This window comes from Pelobates fuscus, chromosome 1 (assembly GCF_036172605.1).
Source record: "Pelobates fuscus isolate aPelFus1 chromosome 1, aPelFus1.pri, whole genome shotgun sequence".
Lineage (NCBI taxonomy): Eukaryota > Metazoa > Chordata > Amphibia > Anura > Pelobatidae > Pelobates > Pelobates fuscus.
In genome coordinates, this window is record NC_086317.1 from 298,883,049 (window position 1) to 298,901,089 (window position 18,041).

The window sequence follows — 18,041 nt, forward strand, 5'->3', positions numbered from 1 at the left end:
TATCTATAGAGCGCCTGGGCACTGTGCACCTGCCCAGGATCAGCTCTCTATATATACATATATATATATATATACAGGGCCGGATTAACATAGGGGCTGATGGAGCTGCAGCTCCAGGCCCAGGCCCATGGAATAGGCCCATTTAAAAAAAAAAAAAAAAAAAAAAACTTTTTTTTTTTTTTTTTACACACTACTCTTAGGTTTGCCACCTGACTGGTATTTTACTGGCACAGCCGGTATTTGAGGCTGCCTGGCCGTGCCGGTATTGCATTAATACCAGCAATACAAATGCAGGTATTTTTCTCAGAATAAATGGAGATTACTCTGCAATACCAGCACCGGATAGTAGTGGTCACTGTGTGTGGAGAGAGGCAGGGAAAGGAAGTTACAGCATATCCCTCCCTGCCTCTCTCTACTACTCACTGATCCATGAGGGAGCAGCAACACAGCACAGAGTCCAGACAACAGCTCTACAGTAAGTGAGGGATGGGGGGAAAGATAGTAGGGACACATGGGGACACTGAGACACTAGGGGACACTAAGGGACATATGGGGACACTCAGACACTAGGGGACACAGACACTAGGGGACCCTGAGACACTAGGACATATGGGGACACAGACACTGGGAGACCTGGGAACACAGACACTTGGGGACACTGAGACACTAGGGGACAATGGGACACATGGGGATGCTGAGACACATGGGGACGCTGTGAGACATAGGGACATTGGGAGACACTGAGACATTGGGACACAGAGACACTATGTCCCCATTTCTCCCAGTGTCCCCATGTCCCCAGCCAGTGTCCCTAGTGTTTCAGTGTCCCCAAGTCTCCCAGTGTCTGTGTCTCATGTTTCTCAGTGTGCCTAGTGTCCCCATGTGTCCCTATATGTCCCAGTGTCCTCATGTCTATGTCCACAACTGTCCCCATGTCTCCCAGTGTCCCCAAGTGTCTGTCTCCCAGCCAGTGTCCCCTAGTCTCCCAGTGTCTGTGTTCCCATGTCTCTGTGTCCCTAGTGTCTTAGTGTCCCCAAATGTTGCAGTGTCCCCATGTCTCCCAGTGTCTGTGTTCCTAGTGTCTCAGTGTGCCTAGTGTCCCCATGTCTCCCAGTGTCCCTATATGTCCCAGTGTCCCCATGTCTATGTCCACAACTGTCCCCATGTCTCCCAGTGTCCCCAAGTGTCTGTCTCCCAGCCAGTGTCCCCTAGTCTCCCAGTGTCTGTGTTCCCATGTCTCTGTGTCCCTAGTGTCTTAGTGTCCCCAAATGTTTCAGTGTCCCCATGTCTCAGTGTCTGTGTCCCTAGTGTCTCAGTGTCCCCATTTCTCCCTGTTTCCCTAAATGTCTCAGTGTCCCCATGTCTCCCAGTGTCCCCATGTCTGTGTGTTCCCGGGTCTCTCAATGTCCCCATGTCTCTCAGTGTCCCCGGGTCTCACTGTGTCCCCAGTATCCTAGTGACATGGGGACACACTGAGACATTGGGACACTGGGAGAAATGGGGACACTGAGACACTGGGAGAGTAGGGAACTGGGCGACATGGGGACACTGACACTGTGATACATAGGGACACTGAGACACTGGGTGACTTGCAAGACTGAGACACTGGGAGACAGGGAGACATTGGGAGCAATCCATCTATACATCAGAATCAAACTGTGAGTAGTTTGTTGGTGATTTTACAGAATTTTCTCTGATGTCACTCCTTGTGATTATACAAATGATTAAGGCTGGTATTTTTTCCCAAGAAAGGTGGCAACCCTAACTACTCTTCACATACTCTTGCTTAAAGGAGCACTACAGGGTCCGGAACACAATCATGTATTTCTGACCCTATTATGTTAAAACCACCACCCTGGCTCCTTCTTGCCTCCCTAAGTATAGTAAAATATAACTTGTATTCAAGTCTGCAGCTGTTGGCTCTGCCTCTGAACTGACTGTCTGCTGACATCATTAGAAGTGGTGGTCTGAGCAAATTACAATACTTGCCCATAGGATTGGCTGAGACTGTTAACTAGGCAGATCAGGGGCAGAGCAAGCACAAGTCCAACATAGCCCTGGCCAATCAGCATCTCCTCATAAAGATAAATTGAATCAATGCATATCTATGAGGAAAGTTCAGTGTCTGCATGCAGAGGGTGGAGACACTGAATGGCAGTGCTGCACACTAGGCAGTACTGCCCCAGGAAGCACCTCTATCAGCCATCTAAGGAGTGGCCAGTGGAGTTATTTTCTCTGAAAAGACAGTGTTTACTGCAAAAGGCCTGAATGGAATGATTCTACTTACCAGAACAAATACAATAAGCTGTAGTTGTTCTGGTGACTATAGTGTCCCTTTAAGTTTGGAAGCTTAAGAGGGATGTATGGGAACAAAACCTGTGTGGACTGGCTGACAATAAAATTAGTTTAGGTAATGCTGTTGGTCTCTCTAACACTGTGGTATGTCCCCTCATTTCTTCTACACTCACTACATACACCTTTTCTCTGTCTCAGACTGTATACCAGGAACTTATGCCTGCTAGTAAGAAGATAAGGAGACAAGTTGACCAGCGAGTGCTAGGGGACAGTCCTTAGAAAGCATGGAGTGAGCGCATATATAGACGCATTTATGTCAAGCTCAGAATGCTGCCTGCATAGTATGCCCTTAGTTGAGCAGCCTGCAGGATTGGCAGGCAGCCTGACATGCATTCATGCCAGGCTGTCCTTCAAATTCTTTGGACAGACATGCCCCCTTTTTGGGCATGTTCTCCCCTTTTGGGAGGTCTGGTGACGTGATTCGCACCAGTGGCCTACCCTTTTACCCCACCCATTGACTTCACTGGACACTGCTGTTAGGGGGTATGGATTTACTTGAAAGATGAAAGCATAAATTAGAGAGAGATTAGCATAGAGTATGTGTTTTCTTATAGCTGCATCCTATGAGTTTCCCTCCAACACCATCTCCATCAGATACATGACGCTTGGGAGGTATGACCGTTTTAGTGTTTTTGGTCGATAAGATTCTGTAAATAGGCCCATCATAATTGTCAGCACCAGGCCCACTGAGCTCTTAATCCGGCCCTGTATATATATATATATATATATATATATATATATATATATATATACATTCCTCAGTCTGGATGGGCTGTGATCTTTGTCTAGTTCTCAAAAAACCTCAAATGAGTTCTTAGTGATTAATTAAAAGTCAATGTTTTTCTCAACACTGAAACAATGATGCTGCAAAGCTACCAATAGGATGTTGTAACAGATGTGCTGATAATGAATTGTTTGATGAACCAAAATCTATCCTTAACCTCTGAACACATCCTCCCTTCTGCATGACAGGATATAGCTTGGTTGCCAAGTTAATGCACCAGCTGGATCATCTGAAAAAAGAGTGTGTAGCTTTAATTTAATTAATAATGATTTCTAAAAGACTCACTTTGGTGAAGGAAAAGAAATGCCTAAAAAAAAATACATTGAATCAAATACTAGAAGCAAATACTAGAGCAAGATGTTCCTTGTATTTTGCAACATAGCTCCTTTTGCAGTAACTCGCTCCAGTGTATTGTAAGTGAAAAGCTAATAGCATACACATGCATCAGGAGGTTAAGGGCAGGTCTGTTTGTTATATGTTAAAAGGATTCTGCAGAAGGATTTAATACTGTGAGCAACAGAAAAAATGGTGAACAATGATATACATGCTCTCCACTTATCACTTGTTAATAGCATCTATCTATAGAGAGATAGATAGATAGACAGATAGAGATAGAAAGATAAATAGAGATAGCTAGATAGAGAGACAGACAGACAGATTTTTTGTTGGACCATAATTTTCGACATAAAAGTGTCATGTGAATAATAATCCAGGAAATATATGTGACCAGCACTACTGGTAAATTTGTACACAGTGATCCTAGATAAGGGGTGACTGGCCACTACATTGTTTGCTTTTGGATATTTACATTGGATTTGCACCGGGCATTAACACTATTGGATCTGGAGTGCAAGCATATTGTGTATATATATCTATAAACAGTTCAAAGGTTCTTGCACGCCAACAATATATTATAGACCCGGTGCTCAGTCACAAAATACAAAAAAAAAACGGCACTCTGGGAATTCCAAATATTCAATTTAATGTCAAATCCATGTCAACGTTTCAGCTCCTACATGGATCTTTCTTAAGGACACATATTTGTCCTTATGAAAGCTCTGTGTAGGAGCTGAAATTTTGACATTAAATTGAAGATTTGGAATTTCCAGAGTGCCGTTATTGTTTTGGATTTTGTATATATATATATATATATATATATATATATATATATATATAATATTGTCCAATACTTGCACTCCTGTAGAAATGTAGATATTGCCCGGTGCTTGTCAGCAGAATTTATAGAGACAAGTGTAGGAAAAGCACTCCAAGGACTTCTTTCAATGAAGAAAATAAATAAATTTTATTCGGCAACTGCCATGAAAACTCAACGTTTCAGTCCTGTGTCAGGACTTTCGTCAGGATAACAGTGCATTGTAATTGTTACAAAATATATAGAAAAATAACACAGTACTAATTAGACTAAAATCAAATTTCAGTACATAAGAGACACCTGATGCTTACCCCTCAGCCTGTGTACCGGTTTCCCTGGGCGCCAGAAAATCGCGGGCAAAATTGATTCCTTATCGTGTATGCAGCAGCTGTCCAGAATCCTGCTGTGCGCGCTCAGTGCGTCTGCCGTTACCATGGTGACCGGCCGAGACGTGAGGCAGCGTTTGTTTACGCGTAGTCATGGCAACCCGCCGATCGTAGACTGATCGGGTTGCAGGGAAATTCCGTACACAAGAGGCTGGGGTGCAAGCATATTCATATGGAAAAACGGCACACATGTAGTGACACACCAATATCATTACTGAGCAAAGTCTCGATAGCATGTATAAACAACTGCCTAACAATATGATAACAAAGCACGGCAAAATAGTTTACCTGTGATGTGCTCGTAGTAATGCCCTAAAGCATAATAATTTAGCAATATACATGGCGAGATAATAGAGATATCTAGTAGTGTGGCAATAAGGCAAGTCCGGTCAGCCCACACTCGGTATCCATACTATATAAAACATACTATTTAATGGTATGTGTAGAATGATACAGGGGTCATTTGGTTAAGTGCTAGTGGGTAAAGCAAATTTAGTAACCACACGACTATGTACACTATTATTTACACGACTATTTACATAAAGTCTATTGCAGATCAATATCACCACAGTGTCCTAATCATAGGAAGATGCCCAACGTGTACTTCTAATTAAGGCCTTTGGGTTGGACCGTGTCCAGCGTACGGATCCAATGGAGTTCTCTTTGTAATAAAAGTTTTTTCCTGTCGCCGCCTCTAAGTGGCTGTGGGATATGGTCTATCGCTGTGAACTTCATAGAGGGCAGGGGATGGCTCTTTTCCCAAAAGTGTTTGGCCACTGGTAGTTCGGACCCCTTGTCCCTGTACGCTATGCGGATACTCGAGCGGTGATTGCGCATCCTCTCCCTCAATGGAAGGTCCGTTTTGCCCACATAGGCTAGTCCACACGGGCAGACTAATTTATACACTACATGGTCACTGGTACAGGTCAGTCTATGTCTGATGATGTATTTCCTGCCCGTATGTGGGTGGGCGAAGGTTTTGCACGGAATCATGTGGCTACAAGTTACGCATCCAAGGCATCTGTAGCATCCCAGATTTGAGTGGGTAGTTGGTTGGTTATAACAATGTGTGGGGTCCGTCTTGACCAGTAAATCCCTTAGGTTCTTACCCCTACGGTAGCACATCATTGGTGGCTGTCGAAATTGGCTTGGTAAGCTGGTGTCATTTGACATCATTCGCCAGTTACGGTTTGTAGATTCCCTGATGTGGTTAGAGATTGTTGTGTATGTAATGGGAAATGTTAGTCTTCCCACCTTGGAGTTCTGTGTTGGAGCCACTTCCAGGCTTTTCTTCAGGGCTTGCTGTAATATGACAGGGCTATACCCCCGTGCCAAGAATTTGTCCCACATTTCCTTCAGTTGATGTTGCCTGTTGGTTTCATTCGAGTTGTTCCTGATTACTCTCAAAAATTGGGACTGTGGAAGGGAATTCTTTAAGTGCCTTGGATGGTAGCTGTCAGCATGCAGGATAGTGTTTCTGTCGGTTGGCTTGGTATACAATGTGTATGCTATTTTATTATGCTCTATGTACAATCGTATGTCAAGGAAGTCTATTGTTTGTTCGTTCGTCATCATGGTGAGGCGGACCGGTGTGTCGGTACCGTTGACGTATTCCAGCAGTTGCTCAGGGGTAGAGCCACCTTTTTTCCAAATCATAATGATATCATCTATAAAACGTTTGTAGAACAATATATTCTCTTGAAATGGGGTGAGTATATATTCCTGCTCAAAGATGTACATAAAACTGTTAGCATACATAGGCGCCATGGCCGCTCCCATCGACGTTCCAGCTATTTGTTGATACCACGTCTGTTCAAACCTGAAGCAATTCTGGTTCAACACCAGGTGTAGTAGCTCCAAGGTGTACTCTATTGGTGGCCCAAGGTACAGGGATGATGATGTTAATATTTGCCTCATTGCGTCTATGCCCATGTCATGTGGGATGACAGTATACAGACTCCTGACATCGCAGGTAATAAACGTTGTGCCTTCTTCTAAGTTGTCCAGTAGTCGCAACTCTGTTAGTAGGCTCGGTGTGTCCTTGATGCAAGTTTTTAATTCTTCAACCGGTTTTTTGAATAGAAAGTCAAGCCATTTGGCTATGGGCTCCAGGACCCCTCCAATTGCTGAGACTATAGGTCTGCCTGGGGGTAAGGTTGGATGTTTATGTATTTTGGGCAACGTGTACATCACTGGTGTCCGGGGTTTTGTTTGTAGTAGGTATTTATACAGATCCTCTGAGATGTAGGTCGCGTCTAGTCCTCGCTGTAGGGTCTGTTGGACCTTGTGCATGATTGCCTGTGTGGGGTCAGCCGTGAGTTTGGAGTAGGTAGTGGTGTCTTGTAGCTGGTTCAGAATTTCTTGTCTGTAATCGCTGTAGTTCAACAAGACTATCCCACCTCCTTTATCTGCTGGGCGAATTACTAGGTTCGGATCCTTAGCTAGTGAGGTGATGATTTGGCGTTCCTCCTTGGTGATATTTGATCTTGGTTTCTTGGGCTTGGTGAGATGGTCCTGTGTCTCCTGGTTCAGTGACCTCAAGAACGTTTTTATGGTTGGTTGATTAGGCAGTGGGTCCCATGTGCTTTTTGGTTTGAATTGGTTTGTCAGTGTATGCTCAGTGTCACTCGTTTTGAAGAAATCCTTCAACCTTAATGTCCTCCCAAATTTATAGTTCTCAATTTCTTGGGTTAGTGGGACCGGGTGGTTTGTGGGTACAAATGAGAGCCCCTTCATTAGTAGACGGTTCTCTGTGTGGCTCAATTTACGTGTTGATAGATTAAAGATCGGGATTACCTCCGTCTTGGTGGCTTGCCTCTCAGACCGGTATATGCCGCCCCTCTGTCCTCGTCTTGTGATGTAGCGTCTGGCTCTAGATCTTGTTTGGAGCGTTGTCGTGTTGTGGTTCCTATTGTAGTCGTACCTCTCTCTAAAAAATGGCTTGTATTTTGAGTCGTTTCAGGTCTTTGTTGAGTGTCAGAATCCGAAGTAGACTCACCCGACGTTTTATCTATCGTGAATTGTCGCGGTCTTCTTATTGGTCGTCTATTCCTATTGAAGCGAGGGGCTTCATTCTGCCCGCTCAGCCACCGATAGACCCTATGTTCTGTATAGTCATTTTTCACCTTCTCTTGCTTCTCCCGTTTGAATCTGATCAGATCCGTTTTATACTCTTTGACATTCTGTTCCAGTCTGAGGAGGGTCGGAGCTGCTTCAGTGGATGTCAGCAAGATCACCTCTTTGGCCTCCAGTTGTGTGATTCTTTGTCTGATCTTTATGAGGTCCTCTTTCACATCTTCTATGATTATGAGGATCAGGTCCAATGAGCATTTATTCAATACTGATATCCATTTTTTACAGACCTTTGGTTTGGCTCGTCCTATTGTGGGGATGTTCTTAATTCTGACCCCCCTTGGTATCTGTAACCTTCTGTGGTAGTCCGACAGAAACAGTCCATGTAAGTCTAGGTCTGTCTCTTTCTTTTTCAGACGTATGAGGTCCAGGTATATCTCTTTAAGTGTGGTTGTCTGTGGTAGATCTGTTGTTAGAGAATCCCATCTGATCCGGTCAGAGGAGGACGCTGACCGGATCAGATGGGATTCTCTAACAACAGATCTACCACAGACAACCACACTTAAAGAGATATACCTGGACCTCATACGTCTGAAAAAGAAAGAGACAGACCTAGACTTACATGGACTGTTTCTGTCGGACTACCACAGAAGGTTACAGATACCAAGGGGGTTCAGAATTAAGAACATCCCCACAATAGGACGAGCCAAACCAAAGGTCTGTAAAAAATGGATATCAGTATCGAATAAATGCTCATTGGACCTGATCCTCATAATCATAGAAGATGTGAAAGAGGACCTCATAAAGATCAGACAAAGAATCACACAACTGGAGGCCAAAGAGGTGATCTTGCTCACATCCACTGAAGCAGCTCCGACCCTCCTCAGACTGGAACAGAATGTCAAAGAGTATAAAACGGATCTGATCAGATTCAAACGGGAGAAGCAAGAGAAGGTGAAAAATGACTATACAGAACATAGGGTCTATCGGTGGCTGAGCGGGCAGAATGAAGCCCCTCGCTTCAATAGGAATAGACGACCAATAAGAAGACCGCGACAATTCACGATAGATAAAACGTCGGGTGAGTCTACTTCGGATTCTGACACTCAACAAAGACCTGAAACGACTCAAAATACAAGCCATTTTTTAGAGAGAGGTACGACTACAATAGGAACCAAAACACGACAACGCTCCAAACAAGATCTAGAGCCAGACGCTACATCACAAGACGAGGACAGAGGGGCGGCATATACCGGTCTGAGAGGCAAGCCACCAAGACGGAGGTAATCCCTATCTTTAATCTATCAACACGTAAATTGAGCCACACAGAGAACCGTCTACTAATGAAGGGGTTCTCATTTGTACCCACAAACCACCCGGTCCCACTAACCCAAGAAATTGAGAACTATAAATTTGGGAGGACATTAAGGTTGAAGGATTTCTTCAAAACGAGTGACACTGAGCATACACTGACAAACCAATTCAAACCAAAAAGCACATGGGACCCACTGCCTAATCAACCAACCATAAAAACGTTCTTGAGGTCACTGAACCAGGAGACACAGGACCATCTCACCAAGCCCAAGAAACCAAGATCAAATATCACTAAGGAGGAACGCCAAATCATCACCTCACTAGCTAAGGATCCGAACCTAGTAATTCGCCCAGCAGATAAAGGAGGTGGGATAGTCTTGTTGAACTACAGCGATTACAGACAAGAAATTCTGAACCAGCTACAAGACACCACTACCTACTCCAAACTCACGGCTGACCCCACACAGGCAATCATGCACAAGGTCCAACAGACCCTACAGCGAGGACTAGACGCGACCTACATCTCAGAGGATCTGTATAAATACCTACTACAAACAAAACCCCGGACACCAGTGATGTACACGTTGCCCAAAATACATAAACATCCAACCTTACCCCCAGGCAGACCTATAGTCTCAGCAATTGGAGGGGTCCTGGAGCCCATAGCCAAATGGCTTGACTTTCTATTCAAAAAACCGGTTGAAGAATTAAAAACTTGCATCAAGGACACACCGAGCCTACTAACAGAGTTGCGACTACTGGACAACTTAGAAGAAGGCACAACGTTTATTACCTGCGATGTCAGGAGTCTGTATACTGTCATCCCACATGACATGGGCATAGACGCAATGAGGCAAATATTAACATCATCATCCCTGTACCTTGGGCCACCAATAGAGTACACCTTGGAGCTACTACACCTGGTGTTGAACCAGAATTACTTCAGGTTTGAACAGACGTGGTATCAACAAATAGCTGGAACGTCGATGGGAGCGGCCATGGCGCCTATGTATGCTAACAGTTTTATGTACATCTTTGAGCAGGAATATATACTCACCCCATTTCAAGAGAATATATTGTTCTACAAACGTTTTATAGATGATATCATTATGATTTGGAAAAAAGGTGGCTCTACCCCTGAGCAACTGCTGGAATACGTCAACGGTACCGACACACCGGTCCGCCTCACCATGACGACGAACGAACAAACAATAGACTTCCTTGACATACGATTGTACATAGAGCATAATAAAATAGCATACACATTGTATACCAAGCCAACCGACAGAAACACTATCCTGCATGCTGACAGCTACCATCCGAGGCACTTAAAGAATTCCCTTCCACAGTCCCAATTTTTGAGAGTAATCAGGAACAACTCAAATGAAACCAACAGGCAACATCAACTGAAGGAAATGTGGGACAAATTCTTGGCACGGGGGTATAGCCCTGTCATATTACAGCAAGCCCTGAAGAAAAGCCTGGAAGTGGCTCCAACACAGAACTCCAAGGTGGGAAGACTAACATTTCCCATTACATACACAACAATCTCTAACCACATCAGGGAATCTACCAACCGTAACTGGCGAATGATGTCAAATGACACCAGCTTACCAAGCCAATTTCGACAGCCACCAATGATGTGCTACCGTAGGGGTAAGAACCTAAGGGATTTACTGGTCAAGACGGACCCCACACATTGTTATAACCAACCAACTACCCACTCAAATCTGGGATGCTACAGATGCCTTGGATGCGTAACTTGTAGCCACATGATTCCGTGCAAAACCTTCGCCCACCCACATACGGGCAGGAAATACACCATCAGACATAGACTGACCTGCACCAGTGACCATGTAGTGTATAAATTAGTCTGCCCGTGTGGACTAGCCTATGTGGGCAAAACGGACCTTCCATTGAGGGAGAGGATGCGCAATCACCGCTCGAGTATCCGCATAGCGTACAGGGACAAGGGGTCCGAACTACCAGTGGCCAAACACTTTGGGGAAAAGAGCCATCCCCTGCCCTCTATGAAGTTCACAGCGATAGACCATATCCCACAGCCACTTAGAGGCGGCGACAGGAAAAAACTTTTATTACAAAGAGAACTCCATTGGATCCGTACGCTGGACACGGTCCAACCCAAAGGCCTTAATGAGAAGTACACGTTGGGCATCTTCCTATGATTAGGACACTGTGGTGATATTGATCTGCAATAGACTTTATGTAAATAGTCGTGTAAATAATAGTGTACATAGTCGTGTGGTTACTAAATTTGCTTTACCCACTAGCACTTAACCAAATGACCCCTGTATCATTCTACACATACCATTAAATAGTATGTTTTATATAGTATGGATACCGAGTGTGGGCTGACCGGACTTGCCTTATTGCCACACTACTAGATATCTCTATTATCTCGCCATGTATATTGCTAAATTATTATGCTTTAGGGCATTACTACGAGCACATCACAGGTAAACTATTTTGCCGTGCTTTGTTATCATATTGTTAGGCAGTTGTATATACATGCTATCGAGACTTTGCTCAGTAATGATATTGGTGTGTCACTACATGTTTGCCGTTTTTCCATATGAATATGCTTGCACCCCAGCCTCTTGTGTACGGAATTTCCCTGCAACCCGATCAGTCTACGATCGGCGGGTTGCCATGACTACGCGTAAACAAACGCTGCCTCACGTCTCGGCCGGTCACCATGGTAACGGCAGACGCACTGAGCGCGCACAGCAGGATTCTGGACAGCTGCTGCATACACGATAAGGAATCAATTTTGCCCGCGATTTTCTGGCGCCCAGGGAAACCGGTACACAGGCTGAGGGGTAAGCATCAGGTGTCTCTTATGTACTGAAATTTGATTTTAATCTAATTAGTACTGTGTTATTTTTCTATATATTTTGTAACAATTACAATGCACTGTTATCCTGACGAAAGTCCTGACACAGGACTGAAACGTTGAGTTTTCATGGCAGTTGCCGAATAAAATTTATTTATTTTCTACATTGAAAGAAGTCCTTGGAGTGCTTTTCCTACACTTGTCTCTATATATATATATATATATATATATATATATACAAAATCCAAAACAATATATATATAAATATATATATATATATATACATATATATATATATATATATATATATATATATATATGTGTATATATATATATATATATATATATATACATATATATATATATATATATATATATATATATATATATATATATATATATATATATATATATATATATATATATATATATATATATATAGTGGATAGTTAATACAATGTTAAAGAAAAATCTGCACACCAGTCAAGCCATAAGACTTTATATATAAGTTGTGCTTCTCTTTTTGGCAGTCTGATGGGAGAGAGAGAACACACACACACTCTCTAGATGGTCTGATTAGTTCTGCACAGTCACTATAGGGGCATCTTTAATTCAGTGTAATTACATGATTATTGTGTCAACCTTTGCATTGCATTTTTCTTCATGTCAGGACCTGTCTTTTAATAAAACACTCTTCTTGGTTGTAACAAGCTTTGTGGCTTATGTTTGATCCGATGCTGAGGGCAAGTTCTCCCTGCAGGCCAATTCTTTCTGCAGGGGACATCTTGTAGGACAGGCTTAGGAAAGAGCTTGGCTGGCATGTAGGGAGGAGCTGGACCATTGACTGTCCATTGCCAGTATGCACAAATTTAGCATTTAACTTATCTTTGAAGACTGTTGTGTTACATGCATTGTGTTATTAAATTGCATGGTAAAACAAAAAAATATATATATTTTCAACTGTGGATTTCAGCAATATTTGCAAAATTCCCTCCGAAAAATGTTTAAAGTATACCTGTCATGTCAAGATTGTCAAGAGCTAAACTGCAGAAAATTCCATCTATTTTGTAAACATAGGTGTAAATAATGTATAAAAAGAAAATAAAGATATCTGTGGACTAATGTTAATGTTAGTAAACGTGATTTAAAAAATGACTTTCAAATTATGCTATCCTTGTGTGTAATAATTTGCTTGCAGGTTTATTTAAACAGTTATAATATACAATATCAGATATTACAAACATCAGGTTTAAGTGTATTGTAAGAGATTATTAAGCGTGAGCACACACCTGCTGCGATCCATTGATAGACTTGATTTACATTAGTGAGAATGGTATACGTAAATGATTATCATGGCCAATGTTCTTTGTGACAGTTTCCCATAGACTTTGGGCACCATCTAGTGTCACATACTGTTCTCAACATTGCTATGAATTAGTGTCATTTAACATAAAATATGATGTTCAAATAATAGCATTGCAACAGCTAAACCGTAAAGCTTTGTTCATGTGAACACAAGTACATATAGATAAAAATACAGATACTGAATTTAATCACTTAACATTTTCTTAGCAGCATGTTGGCAGCGAATTCACACAAAATAAATAGTTAAAAAAAAACAAACAAGTTTAGCTGTTCACAATCAGGGCCGGACAAGGTATAAAAAGCATCCATGGTAAAAATGTTATACCAGCCCTCTAATGTATTGTGTCGGTATTGTGTGCAGATATTAATCCAGTTCCATCTCCCTCTCCCCTTCAGCTCAATTTTCTCCCCATCAAGCTCCATCTATTCCCCTCTGTCCCATCCAGCTCCATCTCCCTCTCTCCCCTCCGACTCCATTTCCCTCTCTCCCCTTTCCAGCTACAGCTCTTCCTTTAGCTCTATCTTCCTCCCTCTCTCCTCACTAGTTCAATCTTCTCATCTCTCTCTTTCAGCTCCATCTTCCTTCCTCTCCCTGTCGTTTTCTCCTCCAGCTCCTTCTCTCTCCTCCAAATCAATCTTGCTGCCTCTCTCCTCTACAGTTCCATCTTCCTGTCTCTCTCCCCTCCTGCTTTATATTCCTCTCCCCTTTACAGCTCCATCTTCCTCCCTCTTCCCTTCAGTTCCATATTCCTCCATTCCAGCTCCCTCTTTCCCTTCCAGCTCCTTCTTTCACTCCATCCAACTTCCTCTCCCTCTCACTCCTGTTCACATTTTATTTCTCCCCTCCAACTCCCTCAATCTCCCCTTCAGCTCCCCCTCTCTCCCTCCACTCCACCTCCCTTTTTCCGCTTTAGCTCCATCTCTTTCTCACTCCATCTTTTTCTCTCATCCAGCTTCATCTTCCTCCTACTCTCTCCACCAACTCCATCTCCCTCCCTCTCTCCCCTCCTGCTTCATCTCCCTCCCTCAAGTTCCATCTTCCTCTTTGTACATTCCAATCTCTCAACCCCTCCAGCTCCCTCTTAATCTCTCCCTTTCAGCTCCAATACTCCTTCTCTCCACCAGAATAAGCTGTTAGGCCACTACACTTACCCAGTGTACCTGCCAACATGGGAGCTCATCATGTTCTTCCGCTCATGGACTGTTAGCTCCCTTGCAGTGTTATAGTCAAGGAAGTCTCACTGGGGCTGGGAAGGGGCTTAAAACATAAGCTATAGTGCACTATAAAGGAGCTGGCCAGTATTGTCAGGCAGGTACCAACAACTCCTTCACAGAAACTGCAGCTAAGCTATCGTTATCCTCAGGGTCTGCATACACTATTGAAACACCTAGCACTCCTGTTAGTGCTGCTTTTCCCCTCCCATACATGTGGCTATGCAGAGGAACATTCCAGACTACAGCAGCCCACTTGGAAATTTCCCGTTATCCTGGTGGGCCCTGTTCACAATTGGTCATCAGCTCAACCTAGTTTGTTGTTTAGTAAACATTCTGGGTCATGCTTAATATTTCTGATAAAGAAATTCAGCTGACTTGAATGTGATGTTGTTTACTCACATGGTAACACAGTTTGAGTATCTATTACACATTTTATGTAAGATATTTTTAAAAAAATAAAAATCTGCTACAAAAAATAAATAGAAAAGTTAAAAAGATTATTCAGCTAACCAAGTGCAAATGAAAGCCTGTGCTGTCATGACAATCTGGTTGTTACATTTTTTATGAATTTCCTATTCATAGCAGTGCTCATTATTTTACATTTTATTTTTAAATATATTAGAACATTCACATCTCACATATTCAACAGCATTGCTTATATCTTAATATACAAATTAGTGAATCAGAAGAAGTGCATTTAAAATATCAGCAAAAAAACAGTGTGACAGACTGGTCCACTAACCATGAAAGTTGTGCAGGACACTAGAACAAACACTCCCAAAACAGCTCAAATCATTTTGCTTGCTTTCCCTCCTGTACCATCACTCCCAATCCTGCAGAACACCCTGAATGTGGTCTGCAGGATTGTGAGTAATGGTACATTAGATGTCATGAGATATCTTAGACTCTTCCTAAACACCAAACACCTGACTGGGAGATACCCTGAATCGCTTTGGAACTGTGAGACAGCCCTAATAGACACTTTAGCTATTCGGTTCCATGGAAAGTAACAACCTTGGTGGAGATACACTCATTCGGAGTACAGAACTCAAGTCTCAGAAAGTTTGTGTTCACCATTACAGAGAGAACCTATACTATTTTGATATCAAACCCTGCACTGTCTGAGCTTTTCTCTGGTATCCCCAGAGTGAGTAGCCTCATTAGCACTAAATTGCAACTGTTCTCCTGGATCTTAGCATGAGAGATATTGTTTTACTTGTTAAAACAATAACAATACCACTTTAAGTTAAATCCTTATATGCATGATTAAAAATGTAATGTATTGGAGGGAGTGGAGTGGAGTGGAGTGGGAGGAAATTTGGGAAGGCACGCGTACAACCCTCCATCTGTGTAACATTCCAAGAGCAGGCGTATAAGACCCAGTCAAACAATATTATATGAGCATAAGCCCCACAGACACATGCTGGAGGCTGTGCGTGGAGAGGTGGAGTTATGTACACATGTGGTGGCAATGCCCCAAAGTGAGTGAATACTGGAAAAAGGTGGTGGGACTGAGCTCCCAGATTTTACAGAGGAACCTCACACATGACCCCTGGGCCTGCCTCCTTTTCAGACCTACCAAGGGGTTAACCAGACATGAACAGAAACTAATTAACATGGTCTATTTGGCTTCCAGACGGGCCCTAGCCCAGAAATGGGTGAGTCCGGAACTGCACCCACTGTCCCTAGTTATAGCCAAAATAAAAGACAACTATCTAATGGACAAAGTGACGGCACAAGTTCAACACTCAGTCTAGACCTTTCAAAATGTGTTGGACCTCTGGGAGCAATATCGGGGATAAGCAGGGTGGCACTGAAGATGCAGGTGAACATTCACGGGAGGGGGGCCCCAAGTGCCGCAGGTGAACGAAGCACGGTTGGCGCTCTGAGCGCTCTAGGAGGGATAAGGGGCAACTAAGTCACGACCTAGTCCTTGGTTTCATCATATTTCATTACACTTTAGGTTTTTTACGTTTTTCTGTTACCTATATATTCTCTTTAATTTACACCGCTACAATGTAAAATTCTGATTGAATGCACACAAGTCAAATGTTATTGTATAAAACGTTATATGCACTAACAAAATTACCTTTCTTTCTGTAAACAAACAATACTCATACTGTGATCTGGCCTTTGCATAAGCCTACCCTGCCGTACTGCCACATTTCTGTCAATGCAAAAATAAAGAATAAAAAAAAAAAAAATATTACATTTATTTTTATTTGATTATGCATGAATTAATAAAATAATATATGCAATATTATTTTAATGTTAGGTGTTTTTATGTTCTGATGTTAAAAAATATATATTCTACAACACGCACATACTAAACATAGTAATAAGTTAATAAACAAAACATAACAAGTAAAAAGTCTTGTAAATGTAGCTATATCACAATGGTAACTATTCCTTTACGAGCTATATGAGTATCTATATGCAATTTAATTTTACCATTTTTTTTTTTACAAGCAAAAAATATTTCTTTAATAATAGTCTTTTAGTCTCCATGACCTTTTAGAAAACAAAACAGTTTGTATTTGAATAGAATATTCTAAGGAGAACTATTATTTTTCAGAACAATTTTTCTACATCATTTAAACAGCAGAACTGGTGTACTATAGTTCGATTTGCAGGAACATTAGCAATTGAATCTCTTGATAAAGTGCATATAAGTATCACTTCCTCTTCTTTTATAGAAGGAAAAGTTATTTTCACAATGTCTCTAAAATAAAGACATATGGAGTAATTTCCAATTGAGATGGTGATATGCATGATAACATGAAATTGATAGAGCAGAATTCAACTAGATCTTTTCTGGAAATATATGTGAAATAAGAACACAGAAGCAGAAAACTAAGAATCCCTGTCACTGCTGATTAACTTGAAAAATAAGATCATGTCATCCTTTGCCTTCAGCAGTTTAGCTTAAAGTGATGCAATGTAACCCAGTGACATATAGCTTAAAAATATATGAATTTCCTCCCATAATGCTTGGTGGTGATGCACTGTGATCGCGTCACTCTGGATTGTGGATTTTGACCACAGGAGTAAAGTTCTGGGGGAGTAATTAGCTCTGACCCATAAGTGAAATTATTATTAAATAATAGGCCTACTTACATTCGAGATTCCCTACCTCTTACTCCTGAAATTGACCAAAGTTTTGTCTCAGACTTTTTGTGGCACATGAGCCTGTGAATATTATAGGCTCTTTTAAGAAATATGTATTTTTTACCCATTCCTACCTAGTTTTTCCCCAAATATCCTCTTGATTTTCCCTTTTTATCCACTCAATGCTGATCTCTGTTCTATGTACTTTTTAATGATATTTTCTGATTATTTTCCAGTTTTCTTGATCAGAACATGTTTAACCCCTTAAGGACCAAACTTCTGGAATAAAAGGGAATCATGACATGTCACACATGTCATGTGTCCTTAAGGGGTTAAATGTTGTTTTTTTTCTGCTGTCTCTATTACATATATTATCGTTTATACAGACCATTGAGGTAATGTGCAATTGTGTTATCATTTAAATAGATCAGTGAC

General features: G+C 41.9%; 1 protein-coding gene across 1 annotated transcript in view; it reads left to right on the forward strand.

The window, feature by feature from the left end:
* Positions 1-18,041, forward strand: part of DMD (dystrophin) — a 2,317,639-nt gene that overhangs the window by 879,111 nt on the left and 1,420,487 nt on the right. The gene's annotated exons all lie outside the window — the stretch shown is intronic.